Source organism: Peromyscus californicus, unplaced genomic scaffold (genome assembly GCF_007827085.1).
Source record: "Peromyscus californicus insignis strain IS unplaced genomic scaffold, ASM782708v3 Scaffold_6__1_contigs__length_162567912, whole genome shotgun sequence".
Taxonomy (NCBI): domain Eukaryota; kingdom Metazoa; phylum Chordata; class Mammalia; order Rodentia; family Cricetidae; genus Peromyscus; species Peromyscus californicus.
Genome location: NW_026294584.1, coordinates 4535050 through 4553642, shown reverse-complemented (window position 1 = coordinate 4553642; position 18593 = coordinate 4535050). Strand labels below are relative to the sequence as shown.

General features: G+C 40.8%; 1 protein-coding gene across 11 annotated transcripts in view; it reads left to right on the top strand.

The window, feature by feature from the left end:
- Positions 1-18593, top strand: part of Magi2 (membrane associated guanylate kinase, WW and PDZ domain containing 2) — a 1438220-nt gene that overhangs the window by 672160 nt on the left and 747467 nt on the right. The window contains exon 1 of one of the 11 annotated variants that reach the window (XM_052720130.1): positions 3088-3409. The exons of the other annotated variants lie outside the window; for them this stretch is intronic. The gene's annotated coding sequence lies outside the window, so the exon portion shown is untranslated. Of the gene's footprint in view, positions 1-3087; positions 3410-18593 lie in introns of those variants that run through there. 11 annotated transcript variants of the gene reach the window in all.

Genomic DNA, 18593 nt, shown 5'->3' with positions numbered 1-18593 from the left:
CTTTCTGTCACCTAGATAACTAACACATTCAAAAGCTCAGTTCAAATCCCACCCATTCTTTTCTGCCACTCTTCCTACCACTAAGGAGAATTGTCACCATCTTCTGAATTTCTACTACAGGCACTACTACAACTATTTTATGCTAATAGTGCCCAAAGTTTAAGTATCTCAGAGGATTCAGACTCTATTTGTCTTTTGCCTGTCCGTGCTCAGCATTGTGCCCAGTACAAAGGATATGCTCAGTGAACATTGTTTGAACAAGTGAGAACACAAGTGGTGACTTATTTTCCCATGTCAGCAGTTTAGAAGTAGTAGATGTTTGAGAACACCGGCTCTGGTTAGTGGCTGTGCCATGTTTACTAGTTTATCTTTATTTTTACATTAAGTCAGCTTCTCATTGGTGAGCTCTGATAGGCCTCTTTACATCAAGACCCTTTGACTCTAATCAAATAACAGAGAGAACAGATCTGTTGTTCCTCTTTTAAAATATCAAGGACATTGAACCTTGTTGTACAGTAGCATTTGTGCTAAATCCCACCTACTATGTACTATAACAGAGAATTCACTTTTCTCTCTTTATTATCAATAATAAAGGCACAATACACTAAAAAAAAAGTGCCTCTGTCACAAAAGAATTTTTTTTTAAGAGTGAGAATAAAACAAAACAAACAGTAAAGCCAAACTGTGAGTAAATTTGGAACTAAAACACCTAATGCTAAAGGGGGAAAAGTGAAAGGTCAAACCAGCTAATGTGCTTCTAAAAGACTGCCAGCTCAAATCTTTGGTTTTCATCCTACAAAATTTTAGGTCTTCCTAAATTTGTCTAAGCTGACTTACTTTTCTGCAGGAAGATATTTTTTACTGTCCAATGTTTGAATGCCAATTTTTGTAGCACAAAATGAAGTTAATTTTGTAGCCAGTTAGCATATAATTTATTTGAAAAGCTTAAATTGGATATTTCCATTCAAGGTACACTTTTAAAACACAAAGTAACGACGAACAACTGGTGAATAGTTGTTATTCATTTTCTGTTTGGTCTAAATGATGTTTATGGAGGGAACTGTGTGCATTTCAGTTTGATGGCCCTGTCACACCAGCAATGTCCCTTTCCTTGAACTCCATTCTTGATAGGACAGGGGGTGGTTGGTATGAGAGTTTTTTCAGTTATTGTTGTTGTTTATAAGATGTAGAGATGTAGAGGGGAACCACCCCTTTCCTGCTTACCAGAGAGTCCCAAAGACACCCCTACACCCAAAGATGACCTAACAAAGACTACACAAGACATTTGATCATAGTTTCATGGAACAAAGACCAAAACCAGAGGGAAAACATGCATGCCTACACTTAGATTCAATAAAGCATGGACAACCATGTAGAAAGAGAACTGGACAAAGAAGGCTTGATCTAAGACTGAGGAAAACCCCAGAAAAGCCATCTGCCAGAGTCTTTGGGGCCTTTCCCTGTAGTGTGTCTCCTGGCTGTGAGGCAAGACTCCTGAAGTGGGACAGGTAAGGGGAGGGAGCCCTCCACAGGAGAGCAGAGGAAGATGAAAGTAGATGTTTAGACTTTGTGCATTGTTTTTGAGAACTAAGGTATTGGTTTCTATGTCTCCTTTTGAGGAAAAGAAATTCCAGTCCCTGCTGGCTTTTGGAGGTGGGGGTGAGGGCAGGCACAAGAAGGAGGCAGGAGAAAGAAGAGGATCTACTTCCAAGACTTTTTGTGTTCTGAGTCCTAACCCTATTGTGACTGCTGTCTGGATAACGAGGTTCTGTATCACTTCTGTAACATTTTCCCCTTATGCTGAGCCACCAGGATCTTGAAATTAAGAATCTATGGCTAAGGTTTGCAATATAGCTCAGTAGTAGGGTATTTCCCTTACAAGTGTGAGGCTGAATTTGATCCCTAGTGCGTCAAAAATATTTATTTTTCCAAGCATAGACCCAAAGGTCAAAATAGGAGGTCTGATGTTCCTCATTCTCATCACCTCACTCTCCTAATTACTTTTTATGTGAGACAGTTCATAAACATCATCTCATCCTTCTTTGCAATGCCACTAAGAGCACATGACATATCTTTCCTATTTAGCAGTATATCAAGAGCAGCATAGCAGAGATCCAATTGGAGGAGGCTTGCTCTGCAGATCCCGGGCCGTGGCTACATCCTTGTCTTCCACACTGCTAGTGGGCACAAGTTTTGCCTCTTGTTTCTGAGTCTTGGGTTCTGAACAGGTGTTGCTACCTGGGCATCTTCTCTCCTGGGCTTCTGGGCCAAGGATGGCAAAGAGAGGAGGATGTCTGTTGTCTTTGTTCTATTGGCTCCTCATTGACATTGAGAAACTGAGGCAGAGAAGGGAAAAGTGATTGCTTGGGACCTAAGTTACCTTTATGGGACATAGTTGCTCAAGAGGAAGCTATTGATTTCTGGGAGTTTTGTCATTTCCCCCATCACCTTGTTATTATCTTTATAATGGCTCTTAACTTCAGGATACATTAACTGGATTGCAAAGAACAGACCAATTAGGAAAAGTGTGTAATAGTAAAATAAGGGATCCTTTGACCCTTCACAGAAAAAGAAGCAGTGATGCTCACAAGTTTAAAAGAATTGTTCGATTGGATGATGCTGAAGGGATATAGCCCTGTTATTAACATTGAAAAGTTTAATTACATTTCATTATACTATGCTAGCTTCTCTTAATTGCTAAAAGGGGACTATGAAAGGAAAACCAAAAATGCTTAATCTCCAGGAGCTCTCCCCTTGGCTTTGTAATGTAAATGCGCCTGTGTGGATCTTAAAACTCACATATTCCATCCATCTCACAGGCTTTTAAGGGAAGGGTCACCTGACTTCACCTAGGGCCGCCCCCCTCCCTTTTCCTAAGGAAATCCAAAAGTGAGAGACAGACTTGGGTATAACCCAGGTTTTCATGCTGTGAGATGTAAATGACCCTGACTGAATGGGAATCCAGCGAGGTTGCTAGTGGGGGTTGGGGGAAGAGAAAGGAGGGAGCTAGCGTATGCTAGAGAGGAGAGGGAGAGAGGGAGGGAGAGAGAGAGAGAGAGAGAGAGAGAGAGAGAGAGAGAGAGAGAGAGAGAGAGAGAGAGAGAGAGAGAGAGAGAGAGAGAGAGAGAGAGAGAGAGAGAGAGAAGTGCTGCATGCTTCATCTTTGAGAGGAGGAAAACAATAGACCACAGGAGCAGTTTTGTGTTGCTGTGTCTCGCTTCAAGAGGAAAATTCTAGACGTTTATGCTGGCAAGATCAAAGCTCAGCAAAGACTACTTCTCCCAAGAAGATAATTTTATCGGAGGATGGGTTGTATCAGTACAGGTGGTTTGGGAAGACGCTGACTGAGGACCATGGAAAGGTGCGAGAGGACGCGCGGCTCCTGGGCTTGCTCTGAGCTCAGTTCCAGGTTAGTAAGCCTAAACGGTCCGGGATTCTGTCTGTCTATGTGTGTATTTTCTATTTATAGCCTCCATACCCTCCTGTTCCCCAGCCCTGGGTAAGACAGTGCTGTATTCCACCAGATGTGAGCCTAAACTTGCTTTGACTCTCACTCCGTGTACCGAAAGCCTCTCACTGGCTTCCGGAGCTTTTGTTTAATACGGCTCGCGGAGAGCCATCATGATGTCTCCTCTGAGTCACAATGTGTGCTTCTGCCCGAGGTTGTCAGGTGGCTGTTTGGAGACTAGTTATCATTTTGCCCCACCAGGCTGCAAAATGCATGTTGAAGGTATTGTGAAATGTAAACAGCAAATATCTGCTGACTTGACATTTTGGCTAATGTCAGAATAATTCTCAGATAACCCACTGCATTTGCCACAATTGAGTTCAAATATTATAAGTTTGAAATGGCACCCTGTCAACAAAGGCACACCCCAGGTATTCTTCCAGCAGCGTGTTTTACCTCCTATTGGAACCAAAGCTTTAAAAAAATAATCTTAATGCGCCTGGGTTTGGGGAAAGAATACAGTGCGGTATGATTAAATGAAATGATTAAAGGTCCAAAGCCTTTTTTCTGTGAGTGGGTACAGATGTGTGTAAATCAAATACATAATTTCTCTCACTTCTGGCTTTGCAGATAGAGTGTCTTTTGTTCCAGCGTGAGTATTTCCCCGTGTTTTTACAAAGAAGGCATTGCCTGTGCTTTGGTGAGAGCTGGAGGCTTGTGTGCCAATTTGCCATTGTGCCCTGGTCAAGATTCTGCTCCATTCTGAAGTAAACTGCCCAGAGGTATTAGTCAGAACGCTGGAGGAGGGCGAGGAGCGTGAGAGGAGCCTTTTCTCTTCCTGTGTATTTTTTTTTTTTAACTCAGAAGTGTCTAATTTCCATGATTGCCAAAGCAAACGTGAGGGCATTTAGTTTTGAATAGGATGCATTTCTGTACCGTGCGATTGCCAAACATTCTATTCCCAAGATGCTTAGAGCTCAGGGGATCAGATTTGCAATGGACTATTTAGGAAAATGTTCTGTGAGGGTGACTGGCCGCGTCCCTTTGGGCCAAATTAAGATGCGCTCTGGCAATGCACGAGCCGCTGTGAGCTGACATTTTCTTGTGAAGCTGGTGAAAAATGGCTCCATATCTCTCCTCCTGTCCTGAGGAGATGATCTTCAAGTACGGAGCCCTTCACCAGCATTGTGCTTTGCTGTGCTCGCTGTTTTGTGAGAGGGACGGGCTGACTCGTGGTTCCTTTCAGTTTGCCTGCCTTTTAAAATCTCGGCTTGAATGGAGAGTGGGTGGTGACGGTTTGACTTGAAATACAAACTACCCAGAGCAAAGCTAGCCGCAGATCACTTCCCGGCAATCACAGGTTTCCATTTTTAAAAGGGTAGATTAGATTTGTTGGGACATGACACGAAACACTTTTTTTTTTTTTTTTTTTTTTTTTTTTTTTGTCCGCAAGTCAACGATTTCTCTAAGAAAATGCCCTCCATGTGGCTCTTTGCATTTGGACTTTTGGAATGGAAAGTGAGAAGTAAAAACCTAGGGGTACCTGCTCATCATCCATCTCTGAGAATATAAAGCTGCCATTTCCTGTCCTATGGTTTTTCTCTTTGTGAATCCATTGTGCTGGGAGAAAGCTGCGTACCCGAGTTACAAGGCAGGGAAGGAACACACTTCGATGCTGTCCGGCACAAGTGCTTATTGAAGAATTCCTATACGGAGCAGGTGGTGGAGGTGTTGGAGCAAGGCACACCACTCCTTTCCGCCCTTATTCGGGCTTCAGTTTGCGAAAGCTCCCACCAGCAGAGGCAGGATCCACTTTAGCAGAGGGTTGTGGGTGAGGAAGCATGTGTTGTTGGGGGTGTGTAAAATCCACTGTTCTCTGTAACACAGCATCCTAAAGTGATTCTGAGAGTGTAAAGCATGTTCATGTGGAGGGGGCTGGTTTCCTCATGTTTTAGGCATCAGGTGCAGTGCGAAAGGAGTTACTAAAGAAGGCAGCACGAGGATGCAGAATAGTGCAGTAGTGTGTGCACTGCACAGGGGAACTGTTCTTTACATTGTGTGGCAGTTCCTAGTTATAGACATTTGGAAGACGCTCAGTACTTCCTACACAATGTATGGGGTCATCTGGGTACTAGCACAAGTGTGACTTTATTTAGTTCAATAATTCTAATGGCATCATGGTCATTGCCCTACTGAAGGTTATCCTTCTAAAGGTTTATAGCATGAATCCCTTTCTGTACGGAAGAACCAGAGCACAGATTTTCTTGGAGTCTGTTTAAAATAATTTTGAAAAAGGTACAAGCTTACTGAGGCCATACATTAGTCTCTGCAGTAGCACAAGAGAGCTGGGCCTTTATCACAGCATGTAGAGCTGGTTCCATGTGGGCAGTGTGGGTATGGGACATGGTGTACTTCGGGGAAACTGATGGAATCAGAGCAGAACAACAGACAGAACAACACACATGGGAAGCTCAGAGTTCATACAGGATCAGCAGGGTCACTCCTCTAGACTATCAATGGCCGCAGATGAGGTGCTCAGCCTGAGAAATCTCAGGTGTGGGTAACCAGAGGACATGTGTGGACGCCAAGGATCCATTCCCTTTTAGAAGATGGGAGTACTCAGCCCAAACTAGAAACCCGGAAGAGTCACGAAGCTTTAGAAGCTGTAGAAGCTATAAAACAGCTAAAACACAATCACACAATTGACATTTGGAAAGAGCCCAGCACACCTGGAAGCCTTGGGGGGCTGGGAGTGGTTTTGCAATGAAGTGTGTGCTGCCTGGGCTGATGCTTTTCCTTCTAGTGCAACTGCTCCAACCCAGAGCCAGGCCAGGCAAGGGGTCAACCACTGAGCTAGACTCCAGCCCCCCACCAAGGAGCCCTTTAATAAGGGCTGAAAAAGAAAGACCCAGGTGCTAAAATGTTCTCCTTGCTTTGAATTTAGAACATAAAAAAAATCTTAGGAGTAAAAAAAGGTTTTTCATAAGATGCCTGTGGCACAGAAAGGAAAAATTGAGATAGAACAACCAAGTTTTAGACAAAGATATTTGATTCTCATTTAGTCCTTGGAATATTTGTTAGCACAGCTAAGAAATCTCAGAAGGTCTTATGCAGCAGAGCTTGGTGTCTGACATCCACTTTCTCTGTCACTTTTGGAATTCTATGACCTAAAATTCTATTTTAAACTGTTAAAAGCCTTAGTAGATGGCAACATGACATTAAGTAAGCAGAGGCATAATGAAAGGCTCTAAGCTTAAACTACTTCAGTTTTATGTTCAGTTTCAGGTACATTTCCCCTCAAAGTCTGTCACACCACCGTCTTTGGCTGAAGTCACACGACTTGCAGCAATCTCACTGAGACCTCAGTTGCTTACTATGAGGATAATAACATTTTAGTGTACTTGAAAAAAAATAAATTGTGCTGTTATTTTGACTGCATTTGATGGTGGTTTTTTGTTTGTTTGTTTGTTTTTTAAACCAGACTCTTAGTACCTGTGAACTGTGAGTTTAGGCTGTTCACATAGATCAGCAGTGACAGTTTATACCATATCAGGTCTTTCCTTTGTCCTCATGACGAGAATAGCTCTGTCACAGACTAAAAAGTGTGTGCTTTCCGAAAGCACCTTCTGTGCCCACTTTTCTTTCTCAAATAGTTCTTTGCTTCACAGTGAAATGTACTCAGGGCTCATTATCCTTTATTATACTTTACAGGTGTGTTGATGTTCGGTTTTATGTAAGTATCATTATTTGGTTAATATCAGTGTCTACCAGGAGCCAGGACATTCTGAAGCCAGAGCCTAAGTTCATTTTACTTAAAGTAGCCTTTCATGGGTCTCAAATTATGTCAACTTACAAATTAAGTATGTATTGAATGGTTGTTGAGTGAGCAAATGAAAGTAAAAAAAAAATATTACTAAGGCAACAACATTGTTCAAAGATAGGTGCTGGATAGAGACCAATTCCCTACACTGGATTGTCAAATTTCAGAATCCTATATCCAGGCTAGTCCCAACATGTGCCCCTTATGAGGAACTTTCATCTTTGAAAAATCCCGGCGTGATTGTTGTTGCAATATTTCAGAAAAGTACCTTGTAATCTATGTAAAAAGCATCCCTAGATAAGTCCCCAAGCAAAGCTGTGCTTTACTGGTCCCCTCTCAGCTCCTCTTTCTAAAGTACTTTTTTTCTACATTTCTCGTCTCATCACCTTAGTTCTTTGTATCTGGTCCCTTCTGGGCCTCCTCTGAATAAGGTGACACCTGTCTAACCAAGCTACTATTCATCTTAGGAGCCTAGAAAGCTCTCCTGAGGTAGAACTCTCCCAGCAGTACTTGTGTAAACCACGTTGTGTACTGCTCAGTGCTGTGCTTTCCAATGAGAGGCTGCAAAGCAGAAAACAGTGTGGAGCTTGCCTGCAAGGGGCTTGTGTTCTTCAGAGACCCTCCGAGGAGAAAAACAGACAACTGCCTCATGAGTCTATGAGTGAGAACTTCATTTCATAGTCATCTGTTATAACGCAGGAACACAAAATAAGGACTTATGGAAGAGGTGGGACTTCCGGCAGACCCAGGACTAATTAGTGACATTGAAACTATCAGAGAGAAGGAATAACAGCTTAACATTATGGACAAACACTGAGTAAAAGTGGTCAGTGTGATTTCCCCACAGGTATGTTGAAGTCCTGAGAGTACACCCACTTGGGTTTTTTTTCCTGGATACTGTGGGTGCCCGGGTGGGGAGGGGAGCTATCCATGAAGTCATTACTATTTCATTCACCTGATAACCTTGAGATTTTGTGGGATGGAACAGCTAGCAGTTAATTCCTGGACACTGGAATTTACTTCCCTCTTTGCCTTGGAGTACCCTATTTCAGCATTTAGAACTAATCTCAGAGAACTTTGCTGTCAGAGGTGCTTTTAAAGATTCCTTTGGCAATATCGATTACTTTAATTGAGGCTTATTGAAAGTGCTCAGCATAGCCCTCTTGTCATTTATGCTCTATAAATACATCACCATCTTATTGATAGACAGCCGAGGTTTCATTTTATTGCCTTCTTCCAAACACCCCTTGGAAACCTTAACTTCCCGCCAGAGCATGAGAGGAGGGCGTTGTCTCCTCTGGTCTTACCATTGTCCTTAAATTACTACACTAAGAATTGTTTAAAACTAGATTCTTAGTATTTCTAAGAGCTGAAAATGTTTAAGTGACTTTATAAGTGGGACAGGTGGCCTCTAACTAGTGAAGTTATTGATTAATAGTTTCCATTTTAATGGATGGGTTTCAGATATGGTGTAGGAGATATTCAATTCTATGAAAAATCATTAGTCTGCCCCCCACTCTGGTGTAGATGGAAATACTAGTCTTTTTAGGGTAAGTCAGGGTGAGTATCTGCTAAAAAAGTAGAGTTCCTCTTAGGACTGCTTGCCAATCAATGCTATTGTAAACTGCCCATGACAGTATGTCACACACATGGTCTTTTAGATGTCTTTGCCATGACAACAGAAAAAGACAGTATGTATCATCCTTTTGAGCTACCACACAGAGCCCCCTCCTAATACCTGTGTACAGGACCTTCAGTATGTGTTAGGTAAAGAGATACTTCAGACAGTGAGTTTTTCCATCCCCCCTTTATTTCAAAAGAAAAAACTACAAACAGAGCTGGGTTTGGCCAGTAAAATCTAAAGTTCTGCTCTATGCGTGTCCTTCAGCTGTGACCACTTGCTTCCTTTGTGCAGCAAACTTTTATGTATCTAGTGCTGCATAAGGCAGCTTATGCTTCCTGGTTTATCACTGCTGCTCTGGAGGTTACAGGTCTTTCAGGGTTGGTGCCCTGGTGTTAAGAAGATCCTTGCTGGTTCCATATGCCTAAGTCAGCAGCGAAGAAATTGGTTTCAAACCATTAGTACATATATAAAGAGTTCACATTCCCCAAACCTGAAAGAACACTTTTAACTGATTGTCCAGAATGTTCTTTGTCTATACTCTATACCTGAATGGAGGTCTACCAAAAGGCTGATGTTTTCTCATTCCATGTCTTAACAATCATTCTAGCCAAGTACATAAAACTATATTGTGTTACTTTGCTATATATGAGCCTTTTATAACTTTTACCCCTCAAAACTGGAATGTTCTTTTCAAGGAGCATGTTAATTATAAAAATGAGTCTTCTTTGAAGCCTGCCTTGCTCAGTACTCTCTGGATCCTAGGAAATACTGGCTTCTGTCTTAACCATATGAATATGCACATGCATGACATATATTGTGCTTTTTTACTTAGAGCGTATCCCACCAAGTCACCTCTTTGATTATCTTCCTGTGTCATTGCCTAATAGAGGATGATAGCATAGTTCTCATGGAGTTCACTTCCTGTGTCATTGCCTAATAGAGGATGATAATATAGTTCTGATGGAGTTCACTTCCTGTATCATTGCCTAATAGAGGATGATAATATAGTTTTTATGGAGTTCACTTATCTTGAGCAAACTGGTCTTCTTGTCACCATCATGGAAGAAGGAATATAATATGACTTTATGAAATTAAATAGTTCATAAATCTCTATTTGATATAACCTGTGCCTCTGGTAAAACTGAAGAAAAAAAGTTTAAGATTACTAAAAAACTACTGCAAAGTTTTTTTACTAACAACCCATAAAATGTAATGTTCAAATGTGGACAGTAAAGCGGAAGGAGAGTAAGCAAAATATTTTGATATGTGAATTAACTTTGCATAGAATAGAAGCTGTGCATTAGGTTTGTCTATTTAAAATTTATTCATTTAACTTTATGTGTGTGTGTGTGTGTGTGTGTGTGTGTGTGTGTGTGTGTGTGTATGTGTATTTGAGTGTATGCACACGCATCATGTGTGATCAGGAACTCCCAGAGGTCACAGTGTCAGCTACCTGGGAACAGGAGTTTAAGAAGATTGTGAGCCTCCATGTGGGTGCTGAGAACTGAATCTGGGTCATCATGAAGAGCAGACAGTGACCTTAACCACTGGGCAATCTCTTTGGTCCCATGCTAGTCTTTTTGTCTGAAGCTGTGTCCCATCTTTCCTCAGCCCAGTGGTTCTTTGCATCCTGCCTGCTGTTGCTATGAGGAGCTAAAGAGATGTGTTCTCTTTGGAGCTGTGCTATTGTGAGTGTAGTCTCTAGACCAGAAACATCACTGTAATTTTAGAGATTGTAAACAGAATTTGGGACCCTCATCTCAACCTATTGAATCAGCATCTGCACATTCCTAAATGTTTGCCGACTCTTTGAAAAACAGTGTTTAGATGTTTCCTATGAAGTTTTGATTGATCTGTATAGCCTATGACTTAGCTGGTAACTCGAGGGACACACTGTGAGTAAGGAAGTTCTTTTCATAAGCTATAACATGGAAGCAATTTCTTCAAGTTTCACATGACTCAGGAGAGAAAGAAGCTAAAATCTTTCTTTTCCCTAGAGCACGCCCTTTCTATATACATCAACTAGTGATGTATATACACACAGCAGGAGAGACTAGAATGAAGTCTGGATTTTAGCAGATATTTAACACAGAAAACTGGGCAACTTCCTTTGGCTTTCAAACCTCAATTTCCTTTTCAGTAAAGAGAGAATTATTCACTTCTTGGCAATGCTGTTCCAATATTAGGGATGAGATGGGTTCCTACAGCACGTTTGGCACAGCATAGGCACTCAGTAAATGAACAGAAGCTATAGCTGATATTATCTTATACCAGGTCCTTCTGGCTGCTTGAGGAAGCTGAGATGTGATCACTTCCACCATCATTTTCTAGACATTTGCCTCAGGTACATTTTTGAAATGGACACTAATGCTCCAGTTGGTTTGACCTTCTGATACCTGAGTTCAAAAAGACAATCTAAGGGCCATCATTGTTCTTACTTTACATGCATACTAAGAGTGGGATAAATGTTCCTAAAGATGCAAAAGAAGAGAGTTTGCATTCTTCATATCAATTTCTTTCTTCCAATCAAACAAACTATGGATACTACTCAGTAGCTTGTCAAGGAGAGTTATCTCAGAATTTGCTAAGGAAGAGAGTCGCCTCACTACCTGAGATACGGGAATTCAGCTTGGGAATATACAATGTTCATATGTAGAGTCTAAAGTCATTTCTCTCACATCTTTAGAGTCACCTGAGTTTGGAATAGTTAAGCAGTAGGGGAGATGCTGACTGATGGACATAGAATTATAGTTAGGAGCTACACATTTCAAAAGGCTTGTTCTGTAGCAAGATGGCTACAGTTGCTGACAAATCAACACATTTAAAGAAAGTGTGTTTATGTGCTCTCATCACAACAATGCTAATTTTGTTAATGAGCTAGACTTAACCACACTACAATGTAAATGTTCTTAAGAACATCATGAGGTATAAGATAAAGTACATTTTATCTGTCAATTAACTATAAATGCAGTTTTATCTGGGGGGAATTTCTTCTACTTCTTACAGTGCTGGAGCTTGAACCCAGGACTTTGTGCTTGCTAGTCATGTTTTCTACCATTGAGTTATTTCTCCAGCTCAAATGGAAACTTTAATATTGTAACTTTTACATCAATATTGCACTCCAGATTGCAATGTGGTACTAAAAAATTATATCATGCAGAAAGGCTTATGGGTTATAAAAGGTCAATGTTCAGAAAAATTGTTCTGAGCAATCTCTTTTATTTATTTATTTATTTGTTTGTTTGTTTATTTATTTATTTTGAAGGTTTAACTTGAGAAAACTAACATTTTTATCTTGGAAGATAGGGGAAATGTGTGATTAAAATTTCACACATAAACTTACACTTTAAGATATTCAACTATTGTTAATATGAACATTATTTTGTTATAACATCATGAAAGAAAATAACAGGCATTTTGCTTAATTAACAACTTTTGGTCACAACTCTATCCTATTATCCTTTCAAACAACTAATGAGTTTATCGCGATGTGATGCTCAGTTCCCACATGTAAGGGAACATTGCCACCTTAAATCTGCCTTCTTGTCTTCTGCAACTAGAGGGGAGGTAAGAGCTTCTCACTGACCATCTTTAGCTTCTACATTTCATTGTACACATTTTAAAGCTCCAATGCCAAGAATGTTCAAATCATACTTTAAAGAAATTGTCAACTGTTTTCTCTGTGGGTTTAGATGGCTTTCTCAGTTGTTAAATGAGATTTATCTGGTCATGTTAGTCCTGTGTATATTAACCTCGACCTGAAATTTGAAACTGGGAAGTAGAGAAGCTGTTTGTCTTTATGTGTCTATACATATAATTTTAAATAGGATAGAATCTCAAATTGCAAGTTGTAAAATATTAAATATTTATAATTTATTTCTACTGCAGTTTCTCACTCTGGGAAGCTTGAGGTTACTTATTATGGAGATCACTGTTGTTATTTACTTTGCACTAATTCCTGGAAAGATTCTCTCAGATAATTGTCTTCCTAAGAGTGTATACTAGAACTACATTTGTATTGCATGAGTTGAGTGGATGAGTACTTTAAGCAAAAATTCCATATTCGTCTTGTTCAAGATTTAGTTTGCTGTTAACAATATAGGGCTCTTGAAGCCCATGAAAATCTCTCGATTTAGTGTTAGATATATGTGAACATAGGACATAAATGTGGTGGACTGACAGTAACCACTACGGTATGAATATGCATAAAGGGAGAGGTATGTCACTCTACCTGGATCAGAAGAGCAGTGAAGGACTACACAATCTAAGAACTAACATCACTCTTTCAGTAGCAGAAGAAGGAAAGGATAATTGTACAGAGGAAAACAGTGTTGCCTGAGATCCATAAAGAATTGTGATGATATTTTATTTGTGCTTTAATAAAGTTTGCCTGGAGACCAGAGGAAATAGCAAGCCATTTTAAGTAAACATAGAAGTCAGACAGTGGTAGCACACACCCTTAATCCAATCACTTATCAGAAAGGGTCTCTGTGTGTTCAAGGTCACACTAGGGAACAGCCAAGCATGGTGACACATGTCTTTAATCCCAGTACCAATCATAGAGACCTGGAGGTCTGTACAGACAGGCAGTGACAAGGAAGTGAGGGAGCTGGACTAAGATAGCCAAGGAGAGGGCAGAACAGCAAGGCATGGGTAAGATAAGAAATAGCTCGCATTTGGAAGCTGCAGAGCTGGAGAGGTGAGGTTGGCTGGTGGCTATATTCCTATTTCCCTGATCTCTAAGGCTTTCTCCCCTATATTTGGCTCCATTTTTTTATTTAATAAGACCATTTAGAAATTTGTCTACAAACAATGTTGTGGGACTAGATGGATGGCCCAGTGGTTCCGAGCACTGGCTGCTTTCCTAGAGGACTCCAGTTCAATTCTCAGTACTCAAATGGTAGCTCACAAATGTCTATAAGACTAGTTCTAGGGGATCAGATGCCCTCTTCTAGAATACACACACACACACACACACACACACACACACACACACACACACACACTCACAAATAATAATGACTTAAAAGAAATAAAACTTACAAAAAAGAATATGGTGTCTTAGCAGATGCAACACACATGCAGGATATAGAGAGATGAATGGAAATGAGAGGAGGCTCTTTTATGATGGGGTGCCTTCTTATGGAAGCACCCCACCCCAGGCCACGATGCTTTTCTTCATTTTCACATAGAAGTATGCATAAAGATGTGTATATACTGTTTGCAGTGTCAAAAAGACCTAGTGAACATGTCATTTTCAGCACACAAAAAATACACTCTACTGTAGAGAATAATAAAAGAGAATATTAGAAAAACAGAAGTCAATAGAATTATAAATGTAGTCAGTTCGGTGTCTATGAAGCTTAGAGGGTTTTCATAAGTGTATTTTAACATATCCAATTCATTCATATTACAATGATCTATTGAATACCTGCTATGTTTTAGGCATTGTTCCAGTGCTTGTAATATAGCAATAAACACAATGAGGAAAAAAATCTTTATGAGAGAGACCAATAATGCAAAAGTTAATAAGGAAAATTAAATAACTTGCTGTCTCAAAAGGTATTTTTAGATAGGAAGCAAGGGAAGGCAGCACTGAGAAGAGCACAGAGTCAAGTCCTGGCGGGAGAGAGGAGCTATAGGGGTGGAAACATAGATCTGCTGAGTATGCTCAGTGGCCAGTGCTTATTTGCCATCCATGATCACTGACTAATCCTCAAGGCGGGTAGGAATAAGGTTTAGAAGTTCATGGGAAAGTGCACATGTAGCAGTCACTAGCTTCCTGTGGTGATTAAAGCTGTGTGTTTAATGACATGTCGTAGGACATAGTATGGAAAGTAAAGGCGACTTTCTGCAATGAGCACTGGAGCACATTTAGCTGAAGGGATTGGAAGACAACAGAATTCACAGACAGAAGAGAGGAGTGCAACAAGAGACCGTTGTGTCCTCTGTGCTGAGCTAAGAAATGCTTTGTAGACAGGATGAGTATCTGTGTCAGATGCTGCTGATACATCATGGAATCTGAGGACTCACTAATCACCACTAGTTTTAGCAATGAAGAGACTTTGAGAGAATAAGAAGAGAAATGGAGACAGTGCAAATAATCCCTTCAAACTTGGCTTTTTGTTTTTATTGGAAGGAAAACAGGGCCAACAGATGGAGTTTTTTTTTTCCAGCTTAATGAGAAACTTCAACAAGTTCATGTACCAAAGATAATAATGTAAAAAAGAGGAGGAAGTAAATGGTTATGGAAAGAGAGCTGCATCTCTGTGTAGGTTTGTTATTTTTGCGGTACCCCAGATCTATATGTGGTGCTTTACCAGTAAGTTGGCTCACTGGCCTTGGTTTATATGTTTTATTTTGAAATAGGCTCTTACTAAGTTACTGAAGCTTTGAACTTGCCATCTTCCTGCCTTAGCCTCTGAGTGCCTGAGATTACAGGCATGCACCACAATGTTCAGCCTTTGGTGAGTGTGTGTGGGAGAGCAGGTTAGATCGAGCATGCCTTCCAGAGCACCAGTGGAGAGGTTGATGTGGCCTGTCCTCTATTGGCAGCATAAAGCCAGTGTGTATAGGAAAGAGGCAGGTGGGGAGATTTGGTGGTGGAAGTTCTAGATGTTCTTTTCTAATGAAATTAATTTCTTAGTGGAAAATAAAGCAAGATTAACATGAAGACTATAAAGGGGTTTTGAGAAGAAACAAGAAGCCTTTGGGTCTGGACAAGTAGTAAAAATAATTGTATGGAGAAAGAAAGATTACTGGGTCGCATTAATTGTCTGCTGGGATCTGATGGTGGTGGTTCATGCCTTTGATCCCAGCACCTGCGGGGGAGGGGCAGAGGCAAGGGGATCTCTGTGAGTTCAAGGCCAGCTTGGTCTGCAGCCTGAGTTTGAGGACAGCCAGAGTTACACAGAGAAACCCTGTCTTGGAAAAAATAAATAGAGTTTACTGGGAACTGGTGATCATGTGGAAGGAAGATAGAGGGATTTCCTGGGGTTTGTGTGTTTAATGAAGCCAGGGGAGCAAGGTGATCAAGGTAAATCCATTAAAAGTGAAAAAGGAGAAGGGTGATGCTGGTGGAGTAGAGAACGAGGTGGCAGGAATAGACAGAGGGACAACGAAATCTGTGTGGGATCAGCAGGTTTGAGATCTCAGAAAAATTGAAAGGCTGCTGGTTAGGATTGTAGAGAAGATTCTGTAGTTGTCTGTCAGAAATATCAGATTTTTCCACGATACTCTCAGGTGCCATGATGGTGCATTAAACTGTCTTATTTTAAAAATTGCCCTCATTTTATGCAAACATGGCTGCCAAATGCATGCATTACCACCCATTCGCACTAATTGGTTCATTCTCTGAACAACTGGCAAAGCAGCACATGCTGATGTTGCAGCTGCTCCTATATCCACAGTTGCCTCTGGGGAGGCAAAAAAGACAACTAAAAATATTGTATTAGCCACTTTCCTAGTAGCTATTTGATGTGTTACTGTGAATCCATGCATTGATGTGATCAAAATGATGCTACAGTTAGCTCTTGCACTGGTAGACACTCCAGTCTTGGAAGTGATTACGATGGAGTATACTGGCGTCCATACAAATGAAACCTAGCCATAGGTCTCTACTTGACTGGTGAGAGCTGAGACTGCCATCTGAGGTATTGGAGCTCTGTTTCTCTGCCCTTCTATCAAGGAGGTATTTCCATCTGACTGAACTTATTTGGAGAAATGCCACTCCTTCCTGAGACTAGGCATATGTGTCCCTAGCCTGTGGTGGTCACATACTTCTTTCAGCACACTTAGGCATTCTAACTTGGTTCCCTTTTCTGACACTTTTATGATTGTGATGCAGATGGATATGATATTGTGGTGAAAATAAAATAAATATGAAACAGAATTACTCTGAAAAGTGTGGTCCATCAGTTTTCATGACAGTGACCCATTCTTATGCAAGCTGACCAATTGGATTTTGAAGCTTAATTTAATATGGTCTACTTGGTCCAATTATCTTGTCAGCTTATACAGCTGTGGCTATGGAATGAGGCAAGTCACAATTGTATAACACCACAGTATAAAATTTCAATGGTCAGAGAAAGCAACACAATTTAAAAAGTGGTGTGTGTGTGTGTGTGTGTGTGTGTGTGTGTGTGTGTGTGTGTGTGTGTGGTGTGGTGTGTAGGTACAGGCAGGTAACTGGAGAAGTCAGAAGAGGCAGTCAGATCCCCCAGAGCAGGAGAAATAGACAGTTGTGAGACACGTGGGGCTGAGTAATGGCAACCAAAGTTGGGTCCTTTGCAAGAGTAGTGTGTACTTTTGACCATAGCAAAATCTCTCTAATCCCCTCCCCCGCTTTTTTTCCAGGAGCTGAGGACCAAACCCAGGGCCTTGCGCTTGCTAGGCAAGTGCTCTACCACTGAGTTAAATCTCCAACCCCTGGTGGTGCACGCCTTTAATCCCAGCACTCGGGAGGCAGAGCCAGGCGGATCTCTGTGAGTTCGAGGCCAGCCTGGTCTACCAAGCGAGTTCCAGGAAAGGCGCAAAGCTACACAGAGAAACCCTGCCTCGAAAAACCAAAAAAAAAAAAAAAAAATCTCCAACCCCTTGAGTTCCCTTATAACACAACTTAAACATTATCCAGTGAATTACAAACAGATATACTTCACAATTTTATATCAAACTGAAGGCCTTTGGAATGTGGTGCTTATATTCTGAGAGGATCAGGTGTTCCTAATTTCACTAAATAGATCATCAACTGTTGTCCAAAATTGTCTTGTCAAATCACCCATCTTTTTAATACTATTTGTGGATCAGAACTTCTGAAGTGTTCACTTATAAATACATAATCTTTTGTTTTCCGTGAAGATACACATGGCCCCAAGTTATTATCTCATTCCAGGTTTTAGTGTCTGTATTTTAATTGAAGTGTTCATTAAAAACATATGCTTTAAACGGTGTTTAAAAGAGAAAATACACACTCTCATCGAATTTGACTTTTTGATTACAAATCTATCATACTTCCATAATCTATGTATATGTGTAAGTATGCATTCATGCACACATGTGTACATGCAGGAGCACCAATGTGTAGAGAAGAGACAATCTCATGTGTCATCCTCGGGAATGCTGTCCACATCTCTTGAGAAAGAATCTCTTATAGCCTGAAGCTTGAAAGTGATCCCCAGGAATCCCAGTATTTCTGCCTCCCTAGTTTTGGGTAAACAAGTGTGTCCACTATGCCTAACACCTTCACATGGGTTCCAGGGATCAGACTGTGGCCTTCATGCTGTGGAGGCAGGCACTTTTATAGATGGTGCTATCCCGTCAGCCCAGAGCGTACAAAACACCACCTTCATAAACATGGCACTAGGCTAACTTTCATACATGATTTGGTGGAAACACATGAAAACAAATGATTTTTGTAGGCTGGGCATGCCTAGTTAACTATACCACACAGACGTCTAACATGTTATTCTTGAGATTAAAATCATTTAGTCTGTCCTCTGCCCTGATAAATTTCTCTTCTTCTAGAAGAGTGCATTATTAAACTCCTAGTGTTCAAATACTCTGCTAACTTAAGTAATAGGATGTTGAACACACTATAAAAGATATTACTTTGGCCTGCAAAGGTTGAAATTTATGGCATGCAAAAACCAAAGTCTGAGCCTTACAATACATTTTTCATAATAGAGACCATCCATCAAGGTGCA